Source organism: Rhinoderma darwinii, chromosome 4 (assembly GCF_050947455.1).
Source record: "Rhinoderma darwinii isolate aRhiDar2 chromosome 4, aRhiDar2.hap1, whole genome shotgun sequence".
Classification (NCBI taxonomy): Eukaryota; Metazoa; Chordata; class Amphibia; order Anura; family Rhinodermatidae; genus Rhinoderma; species Rhinoderma darwinii.
In genome coordinates, this window is record NC_134690.1 from 112,104,699 (window position 1) to 112,124,032 (window position 19,334).

The 19,334-nt window shown below is 42.9% G+C and overlaps 1 protein-coding gene across 3 annotated transcripts in view; it reads right to left on the reverse strand.

Moving 5' to 3' along the window:
- PLS1 (plastin 1) overlaps positions 1-19,334 on the reverse strand; it is a 157,879-nt gene that overhangs the window by 113,477 nt on the left and 25,068 nt on the right. Inside the window, exon 3 of one of the 3 annotated variants that reach the window (XM_075863996.1) lies at positions 2,237-2,451. The exons of the other annotated variants lie outside the window; for them this stretch is intronic. The gene's annotated coding sequence lies outside the window, so the exon portion shown is untranslated. The remainder of the gene's footprint in view (positions 1-2,236; positions 2,452-19,334) is intronic. 3 annotated transcript variants of the gene reach the window in all.

The following is a 19,334-nucleotide window of genomic DNA, read 5'->3' on the forward strand; positions in this document are numbered from 1 at the left end:
CTGTACCAATCTATCACTCAGTAAGCTCATGTTTATTGTACTTGTTTTTATGGTTTGTTCATGCATTATTTTAACCCCTCTGTACAGTATTTCATATGTATTGCACACTGGAAGTTAATGTCGCTATAAAATAAATAATAAGAATATGTGTGTTTGTATGTACTTAAATTAAACTCGAATTTCCAATAAATTGGATGCTAGATTATCGGAGGACATCACAAGACTACTTCCAAGAGTGAATGCCTACCGTTGAACACCATTTTATTCAAGTCCAAGATTCTGTACTGATTAATTTCATAATATATCTTTATTGGGGCGGTAGCCCCGTTTCTTGCATACAGTGATAGAGTATAAAAATGTGGCTGCCTGCATCTGCCACTAGGGGGAGCGCACTGTATATGGATCTATACAACTCCCATTGGAATAATTAGTAGCTGTATAAAGCTGTATACAGAGTACTACCTCTAGTGGCGGATGCAGGTAAACACGATTGTAACATTGTAAATGGAGGCAGTTAATCGCTGGACCCTTTCTTACCATTGGCCTCATAACAATGGCATTGACTGTCTATATGTTAGGTATGCAGAGTTGGGCAGTATAAGGTCCCATTTACACGACCGTAGATTTCATCCATAATTGCGGACCCATTAATTTCTATTGACCACGGATACCTTCCCGTATATTTGCGGGAAGGTGTCCGGTCCATAGAAAGCCTCCGCAAAAGATAGAACATGTCCTATGGCCCCATGCACACAACCGTAGTTTTTGTCCGTAATTGCCGACCACAATTACAGTCCGCAATTACAGACCCATTCATTTCTATTGACCATGGACTCCTTCCCGTATATTTGCGGGAAGGTGTCCGGGCCGTAGAAAGTCTCCGCAAAAGATAGGACATGTCCTATCTTTTGCTTTTTACAGACCATTCTCCCATACTTTATATGGGTGCACGGGCTGAAAATGCGGGTTGCTGTCCGCGGCCGGCCATGCCTGTAATGACGGACCGTGATTACGGGCACGGCCGGGTGCATGAGGCCTTTAGACAGTAGCTTATCAGTAGATGATTATAGGTCGGTCTGCAGTAATTATTGTAACTGTTCTCATGCAACTTTCCACAGAACAAGAGGAAAGAAAAATATTTATTGGATCACTGTCTGGAGTGATTCTTATATTGTCAAATATCTATCTATCTATCTCATATATATATATATATATATATATATATATATATATATATATATATATATATATATAAATGCAGTTGTATGATGATCACACACAAGTTTAGATGTAGTCATTATACATCCACACTTTGGCTTTCCATAGTACATAGATCAAATCTTTTTTTGGGTGGGGAATTCGTAGAGGGTAAAATGTTGTGAAAATGCTTAGTTAAAAGAAAAAAAAAGAAAAATAGGTCAAAGTCAAATTAAAGATAAAAATGTAAATTGAAGTAACAAAAACTCAATCAATATAAGCCAAACTACTTGACAAAATAAAAGAAAACAATAATAATAAAACCTACAGGATAGATGTGAAGAATCCAGATATATTTACTGACACAATGCACAGTATATGTATTCAGGCTATGCAATGTCATAGGACTGGAGGACTGGCCACTGTCTGCCTTGTTATGGCTCTGCGCACCTATAAAAGTCCTAGGTATGGAACTCAATGGTTCCACATAATGTTATAGTAATAGGAATAATTTCCATGTATGAAATTGCGAATTCTATTTGTAACAGTAAATAAAGGAGGAAATACCGCAGGGATCGTGCAGACACTGCAGCTCTCTATTAGGAGAAACGTGCAAGCATTCTGCAAATGAATGGAAATCTGCTGAATTTTTTCTTCGTATTTTCAATGTATATTCATCTAGATCAGTGTTTCTGAAGTCCAATCCTTAAAGTACCCCAAACAGATCATGCCTTCCGGATTTCTTCAGTATTGCGTAGGTGATATAATTATTATAAGTGCATCAGATATTGCTGCAGGTGTTTTCATATGGCATATCATATGGCATATCCTCACATTATGACCTGTTGGGTTGGCTCGAGAATGGAAGTTGAGAAACACTGATCTAGATTACAATTACTGTTTCAATAATAGGCGTTATATCAATGTACTAAGCAAGCCTAGTATCACTAGCGTCATTATGCTACAAACATGCATCAAACAGAAGGAATGACAAGAAACAGCGGAACAATAACAATAGATTGGCGGTAGAGCAGCATACCTTGATGGCTGGCTGGTGTGGAATGGAAAAAATGTAATAGTACATTTAAGTCTTGCACTATGCTGTCAATGAAGACCTATCCTCTAGCTTGAACTTGAGAGGAAGGTGCAGTCAAGAGTCGTGTGTTTATTATAATACATGGGAACTTTGTCCTGCGGGCCAACCCTTGCTGGGTGTGGGTGTGATCTTCGGATCGCTTATTGCCTGTACACTATCTGGAAATATGAAATTGAAACAAAGACTTAATTTGACTCTACCAAAGCCGTCACTGCTCCACGAACATGCCAAACTACATTATACATACAATCAAAGGGTGAAATCATTTGTTTATATGGGTATTTATAGTCTTTAAGGTTATAGATGGGTTAACTAGAAATAATGCACATTGTACAATAATATTCTGCAGCACTGTATATCATTTTTAAAATCTATGAATTGATAGGTGATGCTGCTAAACCGACCAAAGAACAATACATTCAAATTCTGATGTTGTATATAGTAAGAAAAATGCTAAATGTTAAAATCAATGACCACACATCATCATTTTACACAGATTCCAGTCAGATAAAAATGCTGGGTGAGGGTAGACAAGAATTTGACTTCAAAAGTATGAAAAACATTGGCGCAGATGTACCAATGCTATATAAGATTTAGACAGCATTAACTTAGACAAGGCAGTCGGAAGATGTACCAAATTGATCTCTTTTCTCTTCCATATACCACCTTTGATTTGGATTTTGTTGCAAAAGAATTTTGTGCCAGAATTTTGGTGCAATTTTGGCATACTTTGTCACATTTCAAGCCACATCCCTTGTGTGCTAAGCCGCACCTCCTTTTAAACACTTTTTAAACGTATCTAGTGAGGCACAAAGATCTGTACTTTTTGCCACATATGCGTAATAATGTCTAAAACTAGATGCGACATTATATACTAGAAATGCGTCCCATTATGGCGCATTTTATAACATCTTCTAGGCTCATCTTATCATATTAGTGCATCTGCCTCAGTATATCTGCACATTTTACAATGTATACAGATATTTTAGGTTTAATTATAATATAAAGAAGATGTAAATAGATTATAAACAGCAATTTTACATTATAACTAATGATACGTAACTGTACAGAGTTGGTTTTCCAATTGTAGATTCTACATTGTAGAAGTAGATGCTACTGAAGATTTCCCAACAACAACCATGATGGATAATTACAACAAGGTCCATATTACCTGGTAAAATAATTGAGCAAGACTAATTTCTCAACAGGGTGCTAGGATCAGAAAACAAGACAGATAGGTTTCTTATGACATGTAGATTTCACAGAAATGTGCATTCACTTTGGCTCTGTTAATTCTTACATGCATTGGGGCTGCATTTTAAAACTTATGTTACGGCCCCAATGCCTGAACCTCCTTCAGTTCTACTGAACCGCACAGGATTCTATGTTAATCTAAATTCGGTTCAGTAAAACCATGGGATCTCTGGCTATTGCGGCCGTAATACAGAAGCATTCACCTGCATTACAGCCATCTAAAAGCGGCCTTATGTAGACATTTTTGGCATGATTATAATTGTACATCATCAAATTAAGACATATTTTAAGGTTCCTGAACCATAAATCACAACTACAGATTTTTATGCAAGTATACAAACAATGCAGGGACATTTTTTTTTTTTTGACTGTATTAGGCAAAATCATGTACAATGAACAGCTAAATACAATAGCAGAGCCCCGGATAAAACGCCAAAATGCCAAGGATAATAGTAATTAATACATTACGCTCTTTCGGATAGGGTAATAGATCAGGTAAATCAAATAAAATATCAGCAAAAAATAAATAGAAAAAAAGATAAACTTCTGTCCTCTAACTGTATTTATGTATGGAAATTATTATATACAGTGTATAGGTGTAGAATAAAGGATGAGGGCCTCAAAATATTTTGCCTCTTTGCATTCTGGTGGTTATAACTTTTGTTATCTTTTGATCAACGTAGCTGCGTGATGGCTTGTTTTTTGAAGGACTAGTTGTACTTTATGGAAGTGCCATTTTTTGGGCAAATATACATTAGTATTTAACCCCTACCCGCACGAGTTAGTAACTATATGTCTTCGCGGGAGGTTACTTCCCGCACGAAGACGTATAGTTACTGAGTTGTTCCCGATGTACAGAGCCGGTGGCTGTGTGTGCCGGGAATCGGGAGAGAAGCTGTCCCTGACAGCTAAGACTCCCGAGTCACTGCCAATGGAACCCGATTAGCGATCCGATACCGGTGATCGATGTGATCGGTGGATCTTGTAGCTAAGTCCGGGAATGGTTACAAAGGTCGCCCCCCCCTGCCCCATGTGACCGACAATAGACCAATAGCGGCAGTCCATTGCCGGTGATTGCTGTGATTGGTGGGTCTATTCAGACCCACCAATTACAGTGTGCTTTTAGCCGGGGGCGGGTAAAAAATACCCCCCGACAGCTTACACATCTCAGTCACCGGCAACGGACCCATAAAAACGGTCCAATGCCGGCGATCGATGTGATCGGTGGATCTGTACAGATCTATACAGATCCACCGATCTTCCCTGAAAGTGATCAAAAGTATTATAAAAGTTGTAAAAACTCCCCCTATGCTCCCTTCCCCCTCCCCATGTCTCTCCCCATGTCCCATGTGACCGGCAATGGACCGCTGCTATTGGTCCATTGCTAGCGAGTGCTTTGATTGGTGGGTCTGTTCAGACCTACCAATCACAGTGTGTTTTCTTGCAGGGCGGGTGAAAAATACAGGATACAGGCTCTGATCTCTTAGTTGGTGTTTAGTAGTTGGAGAGATCAGAGCCTGTATCGTGTTGTCATAGTGAAAATAGTGAATAACCCCTAATTTTCACTTCCCCTGTTCCCCACCGCCACCCAGTGTATAAGGCCTTATTCACACGGACGTATCTGTTTTAAGCACGCAAAAAATGCTGCGTTTTGCGCGTGCAAAAGGTCCGTGTGGCATCAGCATATGGTGCGTGGCTGCGTGATTTTCGCGCAGCCGGCATCATTATGACACTCTGTTTTTATGTTTATAAACAGAAAAGCACGAGGTGCTTTTCTGTTTTCATTCATTTATTTTACTACTGTAGCGCGAATCATGCGCGGCACCCGGAAGTGCTTCCGTGTGCCGTGCGCGATTTGCACGCACCCATTGACTTCAATGGGTGCGTGCTGCGTGAAACACGGGCAAGTATAGGACATGTCGTGAGTTTTACGCAGCGCTGCGTAAAATTCACTGACAGTCTGAACGGCCCCATTCACTAACATAGGTCTGTGCGACGCGTATGAAAATCACGCGCGTAGCACGGATGTATAAAACGTTTGTGCGAATAAGGCCTAAGTGAGAGGTTTTTTTCTCTTTTTTTTTGATCATAATAATAATTTGATTCAGTTCTTAGGTAGTTGTCTAGCTCGTCTACTTCAATTCATCGCATCAGTCCTTCAGTTCTGCGCCCTGCCGTGGGTCCAAACAGCAATTTATTACCACATATGGGGTATTACCGTAATCAGGAGACATTGCTTTATAAATGTTCGGGTGTTCTTTTTATCCTTTATTCCGTGTAAAAATGAAAAAATTCGATGTTTTTTCCAAAACAAGGTAGATTTTCATCTTCACAGACTAATTCCACTAAATTCTGCAAAAAAAACTGTGGGGACAAAATGCTAACTATACTCCTAGAAAAATTACTTGAGGGGTGTAGTTTCCAAAATGGGGTCACTTTTGGGGGTTTCCACTGTTTTGATCCCTCCAGGGCATTGCAAACATGACATGGCACCAAAAACTATTCCAGCAAAATCTGCGCTCCAAAATCCAAAAGGCGCTCCTGCGGTTCTGAGCGCTGCGAGTCCAAACATTAGTTTATGACCACATATGGGGTATTGCCGTAATCGGGAGAAATTGCTTTATAAATGTTCGGGTGTTTTTTCTTCTTTATTCCTTGTAAAAATGTAAAAATTCGATGTTTTTTCCGAAAAAAAGTAGATTTTCATCTTCACAGACTAATTCCACTAAATTCTGCAAAAAAAACTGTGGGGACAAAATGCTAACTATACCCTTTAAAAATGTCTTGAGGGGTGTTGTTTCCAAAATAGGGTCACTTTTGGGGGGTTTCCCCTGTTTAGGCACCAGAAGACCTCTTCAAACCTGACATGGTGCCTAAAATATATTCTGAAAAAAAAAGGAGGCCCTGAATTCCACTAGATGCTCCTTTGCTTCTGAGGCCTGTGCTTCAGTCCATTAGGACACTAGGGCCACATGTGGGATATTTATAAAAACTGCAGAATCTGGGCAATAAATATTGAATTGCGTTTCTCTGGTAAAACATTCTGTTACAGAAAAAAACGTTATTACCAATGAATTTTGGCAAAAAAAATGACATTTGTAAATTTGTGAAACATCTATAGCTTTAAGAAACTTTCTGAATGCTGTTTTGAATACTTTGACGGGTGCAGTTTTCAAAATGGGGTGATTTATTGACACTTTCTAATATATAAGGCCCTCAAAGCTACTTCAGAACTGAACTGGTCCATGAAAAAATAGGCTTTTGAAATTTTCTTGAAAATTTGAGAAATTGCTGCTAAAGTTCTAAGTCTTGTAACGTCACTTAAAAATAAAAGGACGTTCAAAAAACAATGCAAACCTAAAGTAGACATATGGGAAATGTTAACCAGTAACTATTTTGTGTGGTATTGCTATCTGTTTTACAAGTAGATACATTTAAATTTATAAAAATGCAAATTTTTACAAATTTTCTCTAAATATTGGTGTTTTTCACATATAAATATAGAATTTATCGACCAAATTTTTTCACTAACTTAAAGTACAATATGTCACGAGAAAATAAACTTAGAGTCGCTTGGATTGGTAAAATTATTCCCAAGTTATTACCATATAAAGTGATACATGTCAGATTTGAAAAAATCGTCTGTGTCCACAAGGCCAAAACAGGCTGTGTCCTAAAGGAGTTAATTTATAAAAAAAAATGTTTACATTGGGAAAAATGCATTAAAAAAAGCAATTCCACTACAGTTTTTCATTATTTTTATTTCCGCCATACACTAATCAGCATAATAAACTTGTGGGAATACAAAATATGTGTATATTATTTTATGACGTGGGACTTATATTTACTAAATGGTATTTATTGTAAAAAAAACAAAAACGTTTGTTTGTGGCCCATTAAGAGTACCTGGATCCAGGATCTGATACAATGAGGAGATCCAACGATTCAGTAGGGGACAACTCTATTAGGAGCTGACTTTGGAGGCAATTACTTTTGACTAGACTCTATTTGTTAAGATTTGATTCATAAATAATCTATCGGACCTTATTGATTGCATGTTCTGAATGTGCAATGATAGCAATTATTACGGATGAAATTAAACGTAGACATGCACATGTTCTGTATGGATGAAGGGTGGCCGCCAGATGAGCTTAAGAAACCTGTCCGACACTGCAGTGAAGTTATTTGTAAGAAAGGGGTAGAGAAAATCTTAGAGTAGAAGTAATGCCGAGAACATCATAAAATACATTTACAACATATTATCTCACAATAAGTGTATTGGGGGACATTACAATAGTGTCATATTTATGTAATGTATGGATCTCACTTTTCCTCTTTTACATTTTGTGGCACAGATATGCACCTCTGTCCGTCAGCTCACTTACGTAAGTTGTAGAAGTGTAAAATAAATCTAAATCTTACAACTACCATTTATTTATTTTGTGACTTTTTAGTTATTATGCACCAGATAACGGCGGGGGTTAGGGCAAAGCGTATTTTGGTCTGATTAGTATCTGTGAATGAAATGTTCAGCCGCACCTGTCACACTTGATGCAACATTTATTTGATGGCTTTGCATTTTACTGCTGCACAGTATTGCATTGATAATTCTTGTTGAGTGTCTGCACATACCTAGCTATAGTTGCACCAAATTCATGTATGTTTATGCAGTGGTGGATTAAGTAGACCATAGGCCCTGGGCTGTTCCACAAACTTGGGCCCCCCCTCCCCACCGCCGCTCTGCCGTGTCTATAGTGAACACCTTTTTGTGCAAGCATTGACAAATGGTTGTTACGATTCCCCTTGTCAAAGGGCTGTGTCCCTACATACTGACAGTCTCCAACCATCACTGACTATATCACACTGTGTAGGGACACTTCCTCTTGACAATGGGAATGGTAACACAGATTTATCTATTAGTCCTGGGTACACAAAAATATGTAGAATACAAGGATTTCCTACAACAGACATGTCAGGAGAGGGGAGAGCTCCCCTATAGATCCAGTGACTCACAAGTGATGTCTTCTCTGATGGGAGTCATTTTCTTTTCTTCTTCATCTGACGCAGACCGTTATGGCGACTTCTCCTGATGAGACATCTTTGCCCATCACTTCTGCAGCCATTTCCAGCCTCTATAGAAACACACAAATTTAGACACCAAGGCCCAGAACCATACATTAAAGGGGTTGTCCGGGCACAGACTGTTTTTTATACTGATGACCTATTGATGTGCCTGGACAACCCCTTTTACTCAGACTAATAAATTTGGACCCAAGACTAGATCATAGAATACATACAGACCCCAGACATTCTAAACTGTTGTAGTCCCCAGATCAGACCCACCCTAAACAAATACAGACTCCAGAACAAGCACCCTAAATAAATACAGACCTTAGACCAGACCCCTAAATACAGACCTCAGACCAGACCCCCTAAACTAATACAGACCCCTAAACTAATACAGCCCCTAAACCAGGCCCCCTAAATACAGACTCCATAAACTAATACAGACCCCAGACTCCTAAATACAGACCCCCTAAATACAGACCGCAGACCTCAAACTAATACAGACCCAGACCTGACCCCCTACACTAATAATGACCCCAGACCTGACTCCCTTAAGTAATAAAGATCCCAGACCAGACCCCCTAATCTAATACAGACCCCAGACCAGACCCCTAAATACAGACCCCTAAACTAATACAGACCCTAGAACAGGCCCCCTAAATAGACCCCATAAACTAATACAGACCCCAGACCCCCTAAATACAGATCCCAGACATCAAACTAATACAGACCCCCTAAATACAGACCCCAGACACCTTAAACTAACACAGACCCCTAAATATACAGACCCTAAAGCCCTTAAGCTGATACAGACCTCAGACCCCCTAAATACAGACCCCAGACCCCTTAAACTAATAGAAACACCAAACCTCCTAAATACAGACCAGACCTCCTAAATACAGTCCCCAAACCAGGCACCCTAGATACAGACCCCCACACCAGACCGCCTAAATACAGACCCCTTAAACAAATCCATCCCCTTATACTTACATAGCCGCTCACCTCAGTCTTCTCTGTGGAATTTTGCTGCTGCTCAAGGACATGCGGTCATGTGACCAGCAGGTCTCTAAACAGTAGTAAGAACTTCCGAGATGAGGTCATGTGACCTTATGTCTAAAGGTTCTTTTGCAGGACATATACAATGCAGTTACGTCGTGTTTTTTGCCGCAAATACTACATTGTACTTTGGGCGTCCGTGGGCCCCTCGGACCCCCAGGTGGCCACCCAAAATGCCCTATGATAATCCGCCATTGTGTCTATGGAGCATTGCTTTAAATTTTTCACAAGTCTATTGAAGTTTGTGCTATTTTCCCCTACACAAAATTGGTGGCAAATCAACACTTTTTTTTATAAATGTGTCCCAGTGAGTTCTACTTATGACGTCTTCTCTTATTTTGTCTGGACTACTTAGACGCCCCAGGACATGGCTGCCTTTGGATTCTAATGGATCACAGAAGATCTGCAAACAAACAATCTTTGTTCACACCTGCGTCCGAGGCTCCGGTGAGAAATGTAGTTTTTTAACGAAAAAAAAAAAAGATGCCATGACGGAAACCCGGTTCCGTCAGGCACCGTTAGCGTCTGTGATGCAACGAATCCGGCACTTCCGTCATTTTTGTTGTTCTGCTCCTATGATGAAGTAGAGCAATGGAAAGATGTGAACGAAGCCTTATCAATAAGGGCCTGTTCACATCAGCGTTGCCCTTCCGTTGAGGGGTTCTGTCGGAGGTTTCCATCGGGTAACCCCTCAACGGAAAGGCAAACAGAAGCCTTAGCTTCTGTTTGCTGCAAACGTTAATCTCAAACGAAAGCCATTAGCAAAGTTTCCGTTGAGGGGTTAACCCGATGGAAACCTCCGACGGAACCCCTCAAACAATGAGTTCAGGTAGCCAAACTATCATCATAAAACACAAAACTCAAGTTCCACCTCTATGTTGTTGAGAATTCAAATGGGAGACACCCATAAAATGTCTACCGAACAATATTTTATTTGTATAAGAAAAATATTTAAGTAATAATACTGTACAACCTTGCGATCTGCTGTTAGTTCGAGATGTCATAAAGTGATCTGTCTGAAAATGATGACAGCATGAAACATAAACACCGAAACCAGTGTAATCTTATCTTCTGTTATTTATGGCCATCTGGACTGTAAATTAGCCTTGTAGTAGTGAATCTTCATGTGCAAAAAGCAAAAATTCCTCAAATGATCACTGTGCTATTATATAATAGGAACAATACATATGAAGAAGAAACTCACACACAGCTCCATTGATGGAAAAATAACAAATGTACTGGATTTTGGAATACGGTCACGCAAAAAACAATGGTGGAATTACTCCATCCCAAAAAATATATATAAGAAAAGTTGTACAACACATTACATGTACCAAAAAGTGATTGCTATTGCTAAAAAATTTAAACTCATCCCACAAAAAACAAGCCCTCTTATGGCTATTTTGATGGGGAAAAAAAAGTTATTGTTTTTAGAATGAGGCCTTATGCACATAACCATATTATGGCTGAATTTGTACAAAGTTATACAGAGGGTTTTTTGTTCCATTCTGGCAAAAAAAAAGTGGCATGCTCCAATTGATGATGTATGTATGGAGATATTCTCCCCTACAAGTATTAAGGGGAATTTACTAAGACTGGCATTTCATACGCCAGTCTTAAACTCAAGTGCACTATGGAGGGCACGCCTCGTAATAAATTTGGAACATCTCTGGCTATCTGTGCACCAGAAATTGAAAGCTACGACTGCTATGAGAAGTAGATTTGCGTCATATCGTATGCCATTTTTATGGCATAAGTGATGGTAAATCTGTTGTTCGCCCCCCTTCAATTTGAGCCATAACGTATGCCATTTTTATGGAGTAAGTGATGGTAAATGAGCAGGAGTAGATTTGCGTGATGGTAAATCTGTTGGTCCATGGCAGACCCCTCCTCTCCTACTAAAACCCACTCACTTTTCTTACCACTTTTAAAAAATGTGGCGAAAGATATGTAAAGTATCAAAGGATAGCACAATTGTAAAGGATCTGCCAGGCACAGCTTCGGGGTTAACTCCCAGAACTAATCAGTCAACACCTAAGAATACATCCCTGAGACTGACTCCTGCTTCCACCATTCAGGCTGGCAGTCTTAGGAGTGGGAGAGCCTATCGTAACCTGGCCAGACTCAGCTAGCTCCCGCCCTCGGTCTATTTAAGCCTGCACTTCCTGTCCCTCGGTGCTTGTGATTCTTTCCTTGTGGTTTCCTGGCCCAGCTACAGCTCCTGCTATTTTTGATCCTGCTCCATACAGACCCTGGCTTACCGACTACTCTTCTGCTTTTCGTTTTGTACCTCGCACACTCCTGGCTTGACTCGGCTCGTTCACCACTCTGGTTGCTCACGGTGTTGCCGTGGGCAACGGCCCCTTTTCCTTGCTTGTGTTCCTTTGTATGTTTGTCGTGTTTGTCGTGCACTTACTGAGCGCAGGGATCGCCGCCCAGTTGTACCCCGTCGCCTAGGGCGGGTCGTTGCAAGTAGGCAGGGACAGAGTGGCTGGTAGATTAGGGCTCACTTGTCCGTCTCCCTACCCCCTGCCATTACATAATCACAAGCCCATACCTAGTCTACCCCTGGTCCCTGACACCACTATGGATCCCCGTGAGACCCTGGCTCAGCAAATGCAGGGTCTCTCCCTACAGGTCCAGGCCCTGGCTCAGAGGGTCAACCAGCCTGATGCTACCCTGGTAGTTCCCCTCACCGCACCTCTTGAACCCCACCTCAAGTTGCCCGACGGGTTCTCAGGGGAGAGTTGTAGGCTTTACTTTCGTTTAAAGCCTCATTCCTCAGGTTCTGAGAGCCAGCGGGTGGGTATAATTATGTCCCGGCTCCAGGAAGGGCCCCAAGAGTGGGCCTTCTCCTTGGCTCCTGACGCCCCTGAACTTTCCTCCGTTGATTGTTTCTTTTCTGCTCTCGGACTTATTTATGACGAGACTGACAGGACTGCCTTTGCCGAGAGTCAGCTGGTGACCTTACGTCAGGGTGAGAGACCTGTTGAAGAGTATTGTTCTGACTTTAGGAAGTGGTGCGTAGCTTCTCGGTGGAATGACCCTGCCTTAAGGTGCCAGTTTAGGTTGGGTCTGTCGAATGCCCTGAAAGACCTGCTAGTTAGCTATCCCTCTTCTGACTCCCTAGACCAGGTTATGGCTTTAGCGGTACGACTTGACCGACGTCTCAGGGAACGACAACGTGAACGTTTATGTGTTTTCTCCTCCGACTCCCCCATGATGCCTCCCGAAGCTCCGTTGCTTCGTTCTTCCCCGAAAGATTCAGAGATACCTATGCAACTCGGGGCCTCCGTGTCCCCCCAACAACGTAGAGAATTCCGCAGGAAGAATGGTCTCTGCTTCTACTGTGGGGACGACAAGCATCAAGTGAACAACTGTCCTAAGCGTAAGATTGCAGCCAGAGAACTTCCGCGTCTAAGTGATCATCGGGGAGGTCACTTGGGCGCACAGGTATTTCCCGTAAATATGAAACGTACTAAGATCTTGCTTCCCTTTCAGGTCTCTTTTGGTGGTAGGTCTGCTACCGGCAGTGCCTTGGTGGATTCAGGGTCCTCTACTAATATCATGTCTGTGGAATTTGCTATGTCCCTTGCTATGCCTCTGATTGATTTGCCTAAACCTGTCCCGGTAGTGGGTATCGAGTCCACTCCTCTTGCTAATGGTTATTTTACACAGCATACCCCTGTTTTTGAACTCCTTGTTGGCTCCATGCATTTGGAGCAATGCTCTGTACTGTTGATGCAGGGATTATCATACGATTTGGTTCTAGGTCTTCCCTGGTTGCAGTTGCATAATCCCACGTTTGACTGGAATACTGGGGAGCTAACCAAATGGGGTAATGAATGTTGTACGTCATGTTTTTCTGTTAATTCTATTTCTCCCCCTAAGGAGGCGAATACGCTACCCGAGTTTGTTCAGGACTTCGCTGATGTTTTCTCTAGGGAGGCCTCCGAAGTGTTACCTCCTCATAGAGAATACGATTGCGCTATCGAATTGGTACCAGGAGCTAAGCTTCCTAAGGGTAGGATATTTAATCTTTCTTGTCCCGAACGTGAAGCTATGAGAGTGTATATCCAGGAATCCCTGGCCAAGGGTTACATTCGTCCCTCTTCTTCTCCGGTAGGTGCTGGCTTCTTCTTCGTGGGGAAGAAGGATGGTGGTCTTAGGCCATGCATAGACTACCGTAGCCTGAATAAGGTCACGGTAAGGAATCAGTATCCCCTTCCTTTGATTCCTGATCTCTTTAATCAGGTTCAGGGGGCCCAATGGTTTTCTAAATTGGATCTACGGGGGGCGTATAACGTTATTCGCATCAAAGAGGGGGATGAGTGGAAGACTGCGTTTAACACGCCCGAAGGCCATTTCGAATACCTCGTCATGCCCTTTGGGTTGTGTAATGCCCCTGCTGTCTTCCAGAATTTCATAAATGAGATTTTGAGAAATTACCTGGGGATTTTTCTGGTAGTGTACCTTGATGACATACTGGTGTTTTCCAAGGACTGGTCCTCCCACATTGAGCATGTCAGGAAGGTGCTCCAGGTCCTTCGGGAAAACAAACTGTTTGCCAAAACCGAAAAATGTGTGTTTGGGGTACAGGAGATTCCATTTTTGGGTCAAATCCTCACTCCTCATGAATTCCGCATGGACCCCGCCAAGGTTCAGGCTGTGGCGGAATGGGTCCAACCTGCCTCCCTGAAGGCGTTACAGTGTTTTTTGGGGTTCGCTAATTATTACAGGAGATTTATTGCTAACTTCTCGGTCATCGCTAAGCCCCTTACGGACCTCACTCGCAAAGGTGCTGATCTCCTCCACTGGCCTCCTGAGGCTGTCCAGGCTTTTGAGGTCCTTAAGAAGTGCTTTGTCTCGGCCCCGGTGCTGGTTCAGCCCAACCAAATGGAGCTATTTATCGTGGAAGTTGACGCATCTGAGGTGGGAGTGGGGGCTGTCTTGTCCCAGGGTACCAGGTCCCTCACCCATCTCCGCCCCTGTGCCTACTTCTCCAGGAAGTTTTCGCCAACTGAAAGTAACTATAATATTGGCAACCGCGAACTCTTAGCCATTAAATGGGCATTTGAAGAGTGGCGCCACTTCCTGGAGGGGGCTAGGCACCAGGTAACGGTCCTTACCGACCACAAGAATCTGGTTTTCCTAGAATCTGCCCGGAGGCTAAACCCGAGACAAGCTCGATGGGCGTTATTTTTTACCAGATTCAATTTTTTGGTTACCTATAGGGCTGGGTCTAAAAATATTAAGGCTGATGCACTGTCGCGTAGCTTCATGGCCAGCCCTCCTTCGGAGGAAGATCCTGCTTGTATTTTGCCTCCAGGTATAATCATTTCCTCGATCGATTCTGATTTAGTCTCTGATATTGCTGCTGATCAAGGTGCAGCTCCCGGGAACCTTCCTGAGAACAAGCTGTTTGTTCCCCTGCAATTCCGGCTAAGGGTACTTAGGGAAAATCATGACTCCGCACTATCTGGCCATCCAGGCATCCTGGGTACCAAACACCTCATTACCAGAAATTATTGGTGGCCTGGGTTGCCTAAAGACGTTAAGGCCTACGTCGCCGCTTGTGAGGTTTGTGCTAGGTCCAAGACTCCCAGGTCCCGACCAGCGGGCTTACTGCGTTCGTTGCCCATTCCCCAGAGACCTTGGACACATATCTCCATGGATTTTATCACCGATTTGCCTCCATCCCAAGGCAAGTCGGTGGTGTGGGTGGTGGTGGACCGCTTCAGTAAGATGTGCCACTTTGTGCCCCTCAAGAAACTACCCAACGCCAAAACGTTGGCTACCTTGTTTGTTACCTTGCGTCTCCATGGGGTCCCTGTCAATATTGTTTCGGACAGAGGGGTACAATTTGTTTCATTGTTTTGGAGAGCCTTCTGTATGAAGTTGGGGATTGATCTGTCCTTCTCCTCTGCCTTCCATCCTGAAACCAATGGCCAAACGGAGAGGACTAATCAATCTCTAGAACAATACTTAAGGTGTTTTGTCTCTGACTGTCAATTTGATTGGGTCTCTTTCATTCCCCTCGCCGAATTTTCCCTTAATAACCGGGTCAGTAACTCCTCATGGGTCTCTCCTTTCTTTTGTAATTTTGGGTTTAATCCACGGTTCTCCTCCGTTTCACCTGGTAGTTCCAACAATCCCGAGGTAGAGGTCGTTCATCGGGAACTGTGCACAGTCTGGGCCCAGGTTCAGAAAAACCTAGAGGTGTCCCAGAGCGTACAAAAAACTCAGGCTGATAAAAAACGTTCTGCTAACCCCCTGTTTATGGTCGGGGATCTGGTGTGGTTGTCGTCTAGGAACTTGCGTCTCAAGGTTCCGTCCAAGAAGTTTGCTCCCCGGTTTATTGGGCTGTATAAGGTCATTGAGGTCCTCAATCCTGTCTCCTTCCGGCTGGACTTACCCCCGTCTTTTCGGATACACGACGTGTTTCATGCCTCCCTCCTCAAACGCTGCTCACCGTCCTTGGCTCCCTCGAGGAGACCTCCTGTTCCCATCCTCACCCCTGAGGGGGTGGAATTCGAGGTGGCCAGGATTGTGGACAGCAAGATGGTCCAAGGCTCCCTCCAGTACCTGGTCCATTGGAGAGGATACGGGCCCGAGGAGAGGACTTGGGTACCCGCCCGGGATGTTCACGCTGGGGTATTGGTCAGGAGGTTCCACCTGCGTTTCCCCAGTAAGCCAGGTCCATGTAGAAAAACAAAAGAGGAGAACCTCCAGCTCACCTTGTAAGTACAAATTGATGTACTGTAGACTTCGCACGGATCCTCGCGTCGGCACGCGTTGTATGAGTTTCAAGAGAAACTGGATCCAAAACTTCTTTCTCTTGTAAGCCAGGTCCACTTAGAAAGGGTCCGGTGGCCCCTCATAAAAGGGGGGGTACTGTAAAGGATCTGCCAGGCACAGCTTCGGGGTTAACTCCCAGAACTAATCAGTTAGCACCTGAGAATACATCCCTGAGACTGACTCCTGCTTCCACCACTCAGGATGGCAGGCTTAGGAGTGGGAGAGCCTATAGTATCCTGGCCAGACTCAGCTAGCTCCCGCCCTGGGTCTATTTAAGCCTGCACTTCCTGTCCCTCGGTGCTTGTGATTCTTTCCTTGTGGTTTCCTGGCCCAGCTACAGCTCCTGCTATTTTTGATCCTGCTCCATACAGACCCTGGCTTACCGACTACTCTTCTGCTTTTCGTTTTGTACCTCGCACACTCCTGGCTTGACTCGGCTCGTTCACCACTCTGGTTGCTCACGGTGTTGCCGTGGGCAACGGCCCCTTTTCCTTGCTTGTGTTCCTTTGTATGTTTGTCGTGTTTGTCGTGCACTTACTGAGCGCAGGGACCGCCGCCCAGTTGTACCCCGTCGCCTAGGGCGGGTTGTTGCAAGTAGGCAGGGACAGAGTGGCGGGTAGATTAGGGCTCACTTGTCCGTCTCCCTACCCCCTGCCATTACAACAATTATGACTTTTCTATGTCAGAAAAGAGGCAGAAAGGTTTCTGTTTTTTATTTAAAAAAACAACTTGTCTTTTTTATTGTATTTCCAATAAAAGCATGGAAACATCAAAAAGAGATTAGTCACAAGTGCAAGTAGGCCAAAACATAAGCCTGAAAAGTGCTGACATATACACCACTGAAACAATGCAAAATAATGGCTTGACGAGTAGTGAAGCCGAAGCCTAAGCTTGCAACTAAAAAAGGTTTAAGATCCATGGCAGAACAGTTCAAAGCTGTCCCACTGTGTCCCAGCCATCGTTCAACTAAAAAGGAAACAATAAGGAAAAAAGGGGGTACCATTGGTGGTTGCTTACAGGATCAAGGCTCTTGACTGTGCAGAGCTGGACGTACCAGGGCAGCAAAACCAGAAAAACCGTGGCCACTTATCAACCAGTGGCCATTTAAGACCACATAGGACTGCAGTCGAGCACATAGAATAGAGACAAGAAGAGGAGCAAAGAATAGAAAGAGTAGAAAGAGGAGGGGGATTACCAAAAGCCCACCAGCACCGAGCCTATGCCATTGATTTGTAACGGTAATCACTCCACTTAGTAGTAGGGGGGGAGAAAGCAGGTTGAGAACAAGTGGTATCACTAACATAGTCCAGTTATATTAAAACTTGTCTACCTTATCTAAGAGTATGGTTGCCAGTTTCTCATTAGTCTTGTACATGGACATCTGCCTCTTGACGTGAGCAAAAGAGATTACGTTTTCCATGACATTGCAACCGTCTGTTTTATAGCCAAAAGAAAATTGGCATAAGGGCTTTTATAAATCCCCCCCAACATTTCTAGGAGAGGCTATCTTCGTACATACTGCACCCAATGGAGCCTGTACCGCTACGTACTAGGGAGTCATACGGCCTCCGTGCACTGCCATACAGGCTCCTCATGGGAGGAAATCATCCAGAAATATCAACCGTGGAGCACATCAGTTTTTTAGGCCTAATGCACATGACCATAGTGATTTTGCAGGCCGCAAAACCACGGATCTATTGCGGCCTAAGTTTTTTGTGCATCCATATGTCGTCAGGATTCACGGCTCTGCAAAAATGTTTTATTATTTCACCAGTTTAGTGAAGCCGAAAGTCTGAAACATAAAATTACTTATCCTGAGTTTTTGCGGGTCGGATTTGTGGCCCCAGCACGAATCTGTGAAAACAACTGTTGTGTGCATGAGGCCATAGAAGTGAATGGGTCCGCAATTTATCCGCAAGAATGCGGATATATTAAGGATGAAAAAGTCGTGTGCATGAGGCCATACCGAAAGAAAAATGAAATGTCCTGCAATTGAAAAAAAAAAAACTTCCCATAAACTAAATATTAAAACAATATGAGTCACTTGCAACATTGAAGGTTTACACCCATGTACCCTATAGTGTAAGAACATATATAGCTTCCACTATACTTAAATAGCTGTATGTCTATTTACTTAAGGAGGCATGATTAACATACAAGACAAACAGACAGGGCTTCTCCTTACAAAAATATCAGCTTTACAGGTGTGGCTTTAGGTTATTTTAAATTATAGTTGTATTTTTTAATGATTGTGTATTTAAATGACTAATGGAGAAATAAATTAGGAATGCAAAAATGTTACCACAAATATAACCCCGGTGACAAACAATAACTATATTGTCCTCTGCAACAAAAAATGTGGCGTAAGGGCACTACCATATGGAAAATGATTAAAAACTTAGTATGAAACACATCCACTTTACGCTATACACTGTATGTCACTGTGCTGTGTCTGCTTCCCTTTCAGGAGGCATAGGAATGTGTATTATCAACAAACACGGACCAATGTCTCTATAGAAAGTTCTCGGAGTCTTTGGCTGGGTTCACACGACCTATTTTCAGGCGTAAACGAGGAGTATTATGCCTCGTTTTACGTCTGAAAATAGGGCTCCAATACGTCGGCAAACATCTGCCCATTCATTTGAATGGGTTTGCCGACGTACTGTGCCGACGACCTGTAATTTACGCGTCGTCGTTTGACAGCTGTCAAACGACGACGCGTAAAATGACTGCCTCGTCAAAGAAGTGCAGGACACTTCTTTGGACGTAATTTGAGCAGTTTTTCATTGAATTCAATGAAGAACAGCTCTAAATTATGGCCGTCAATGACGCCTCGCAAAATGCGAGGACGAGCAATTACGTCTGA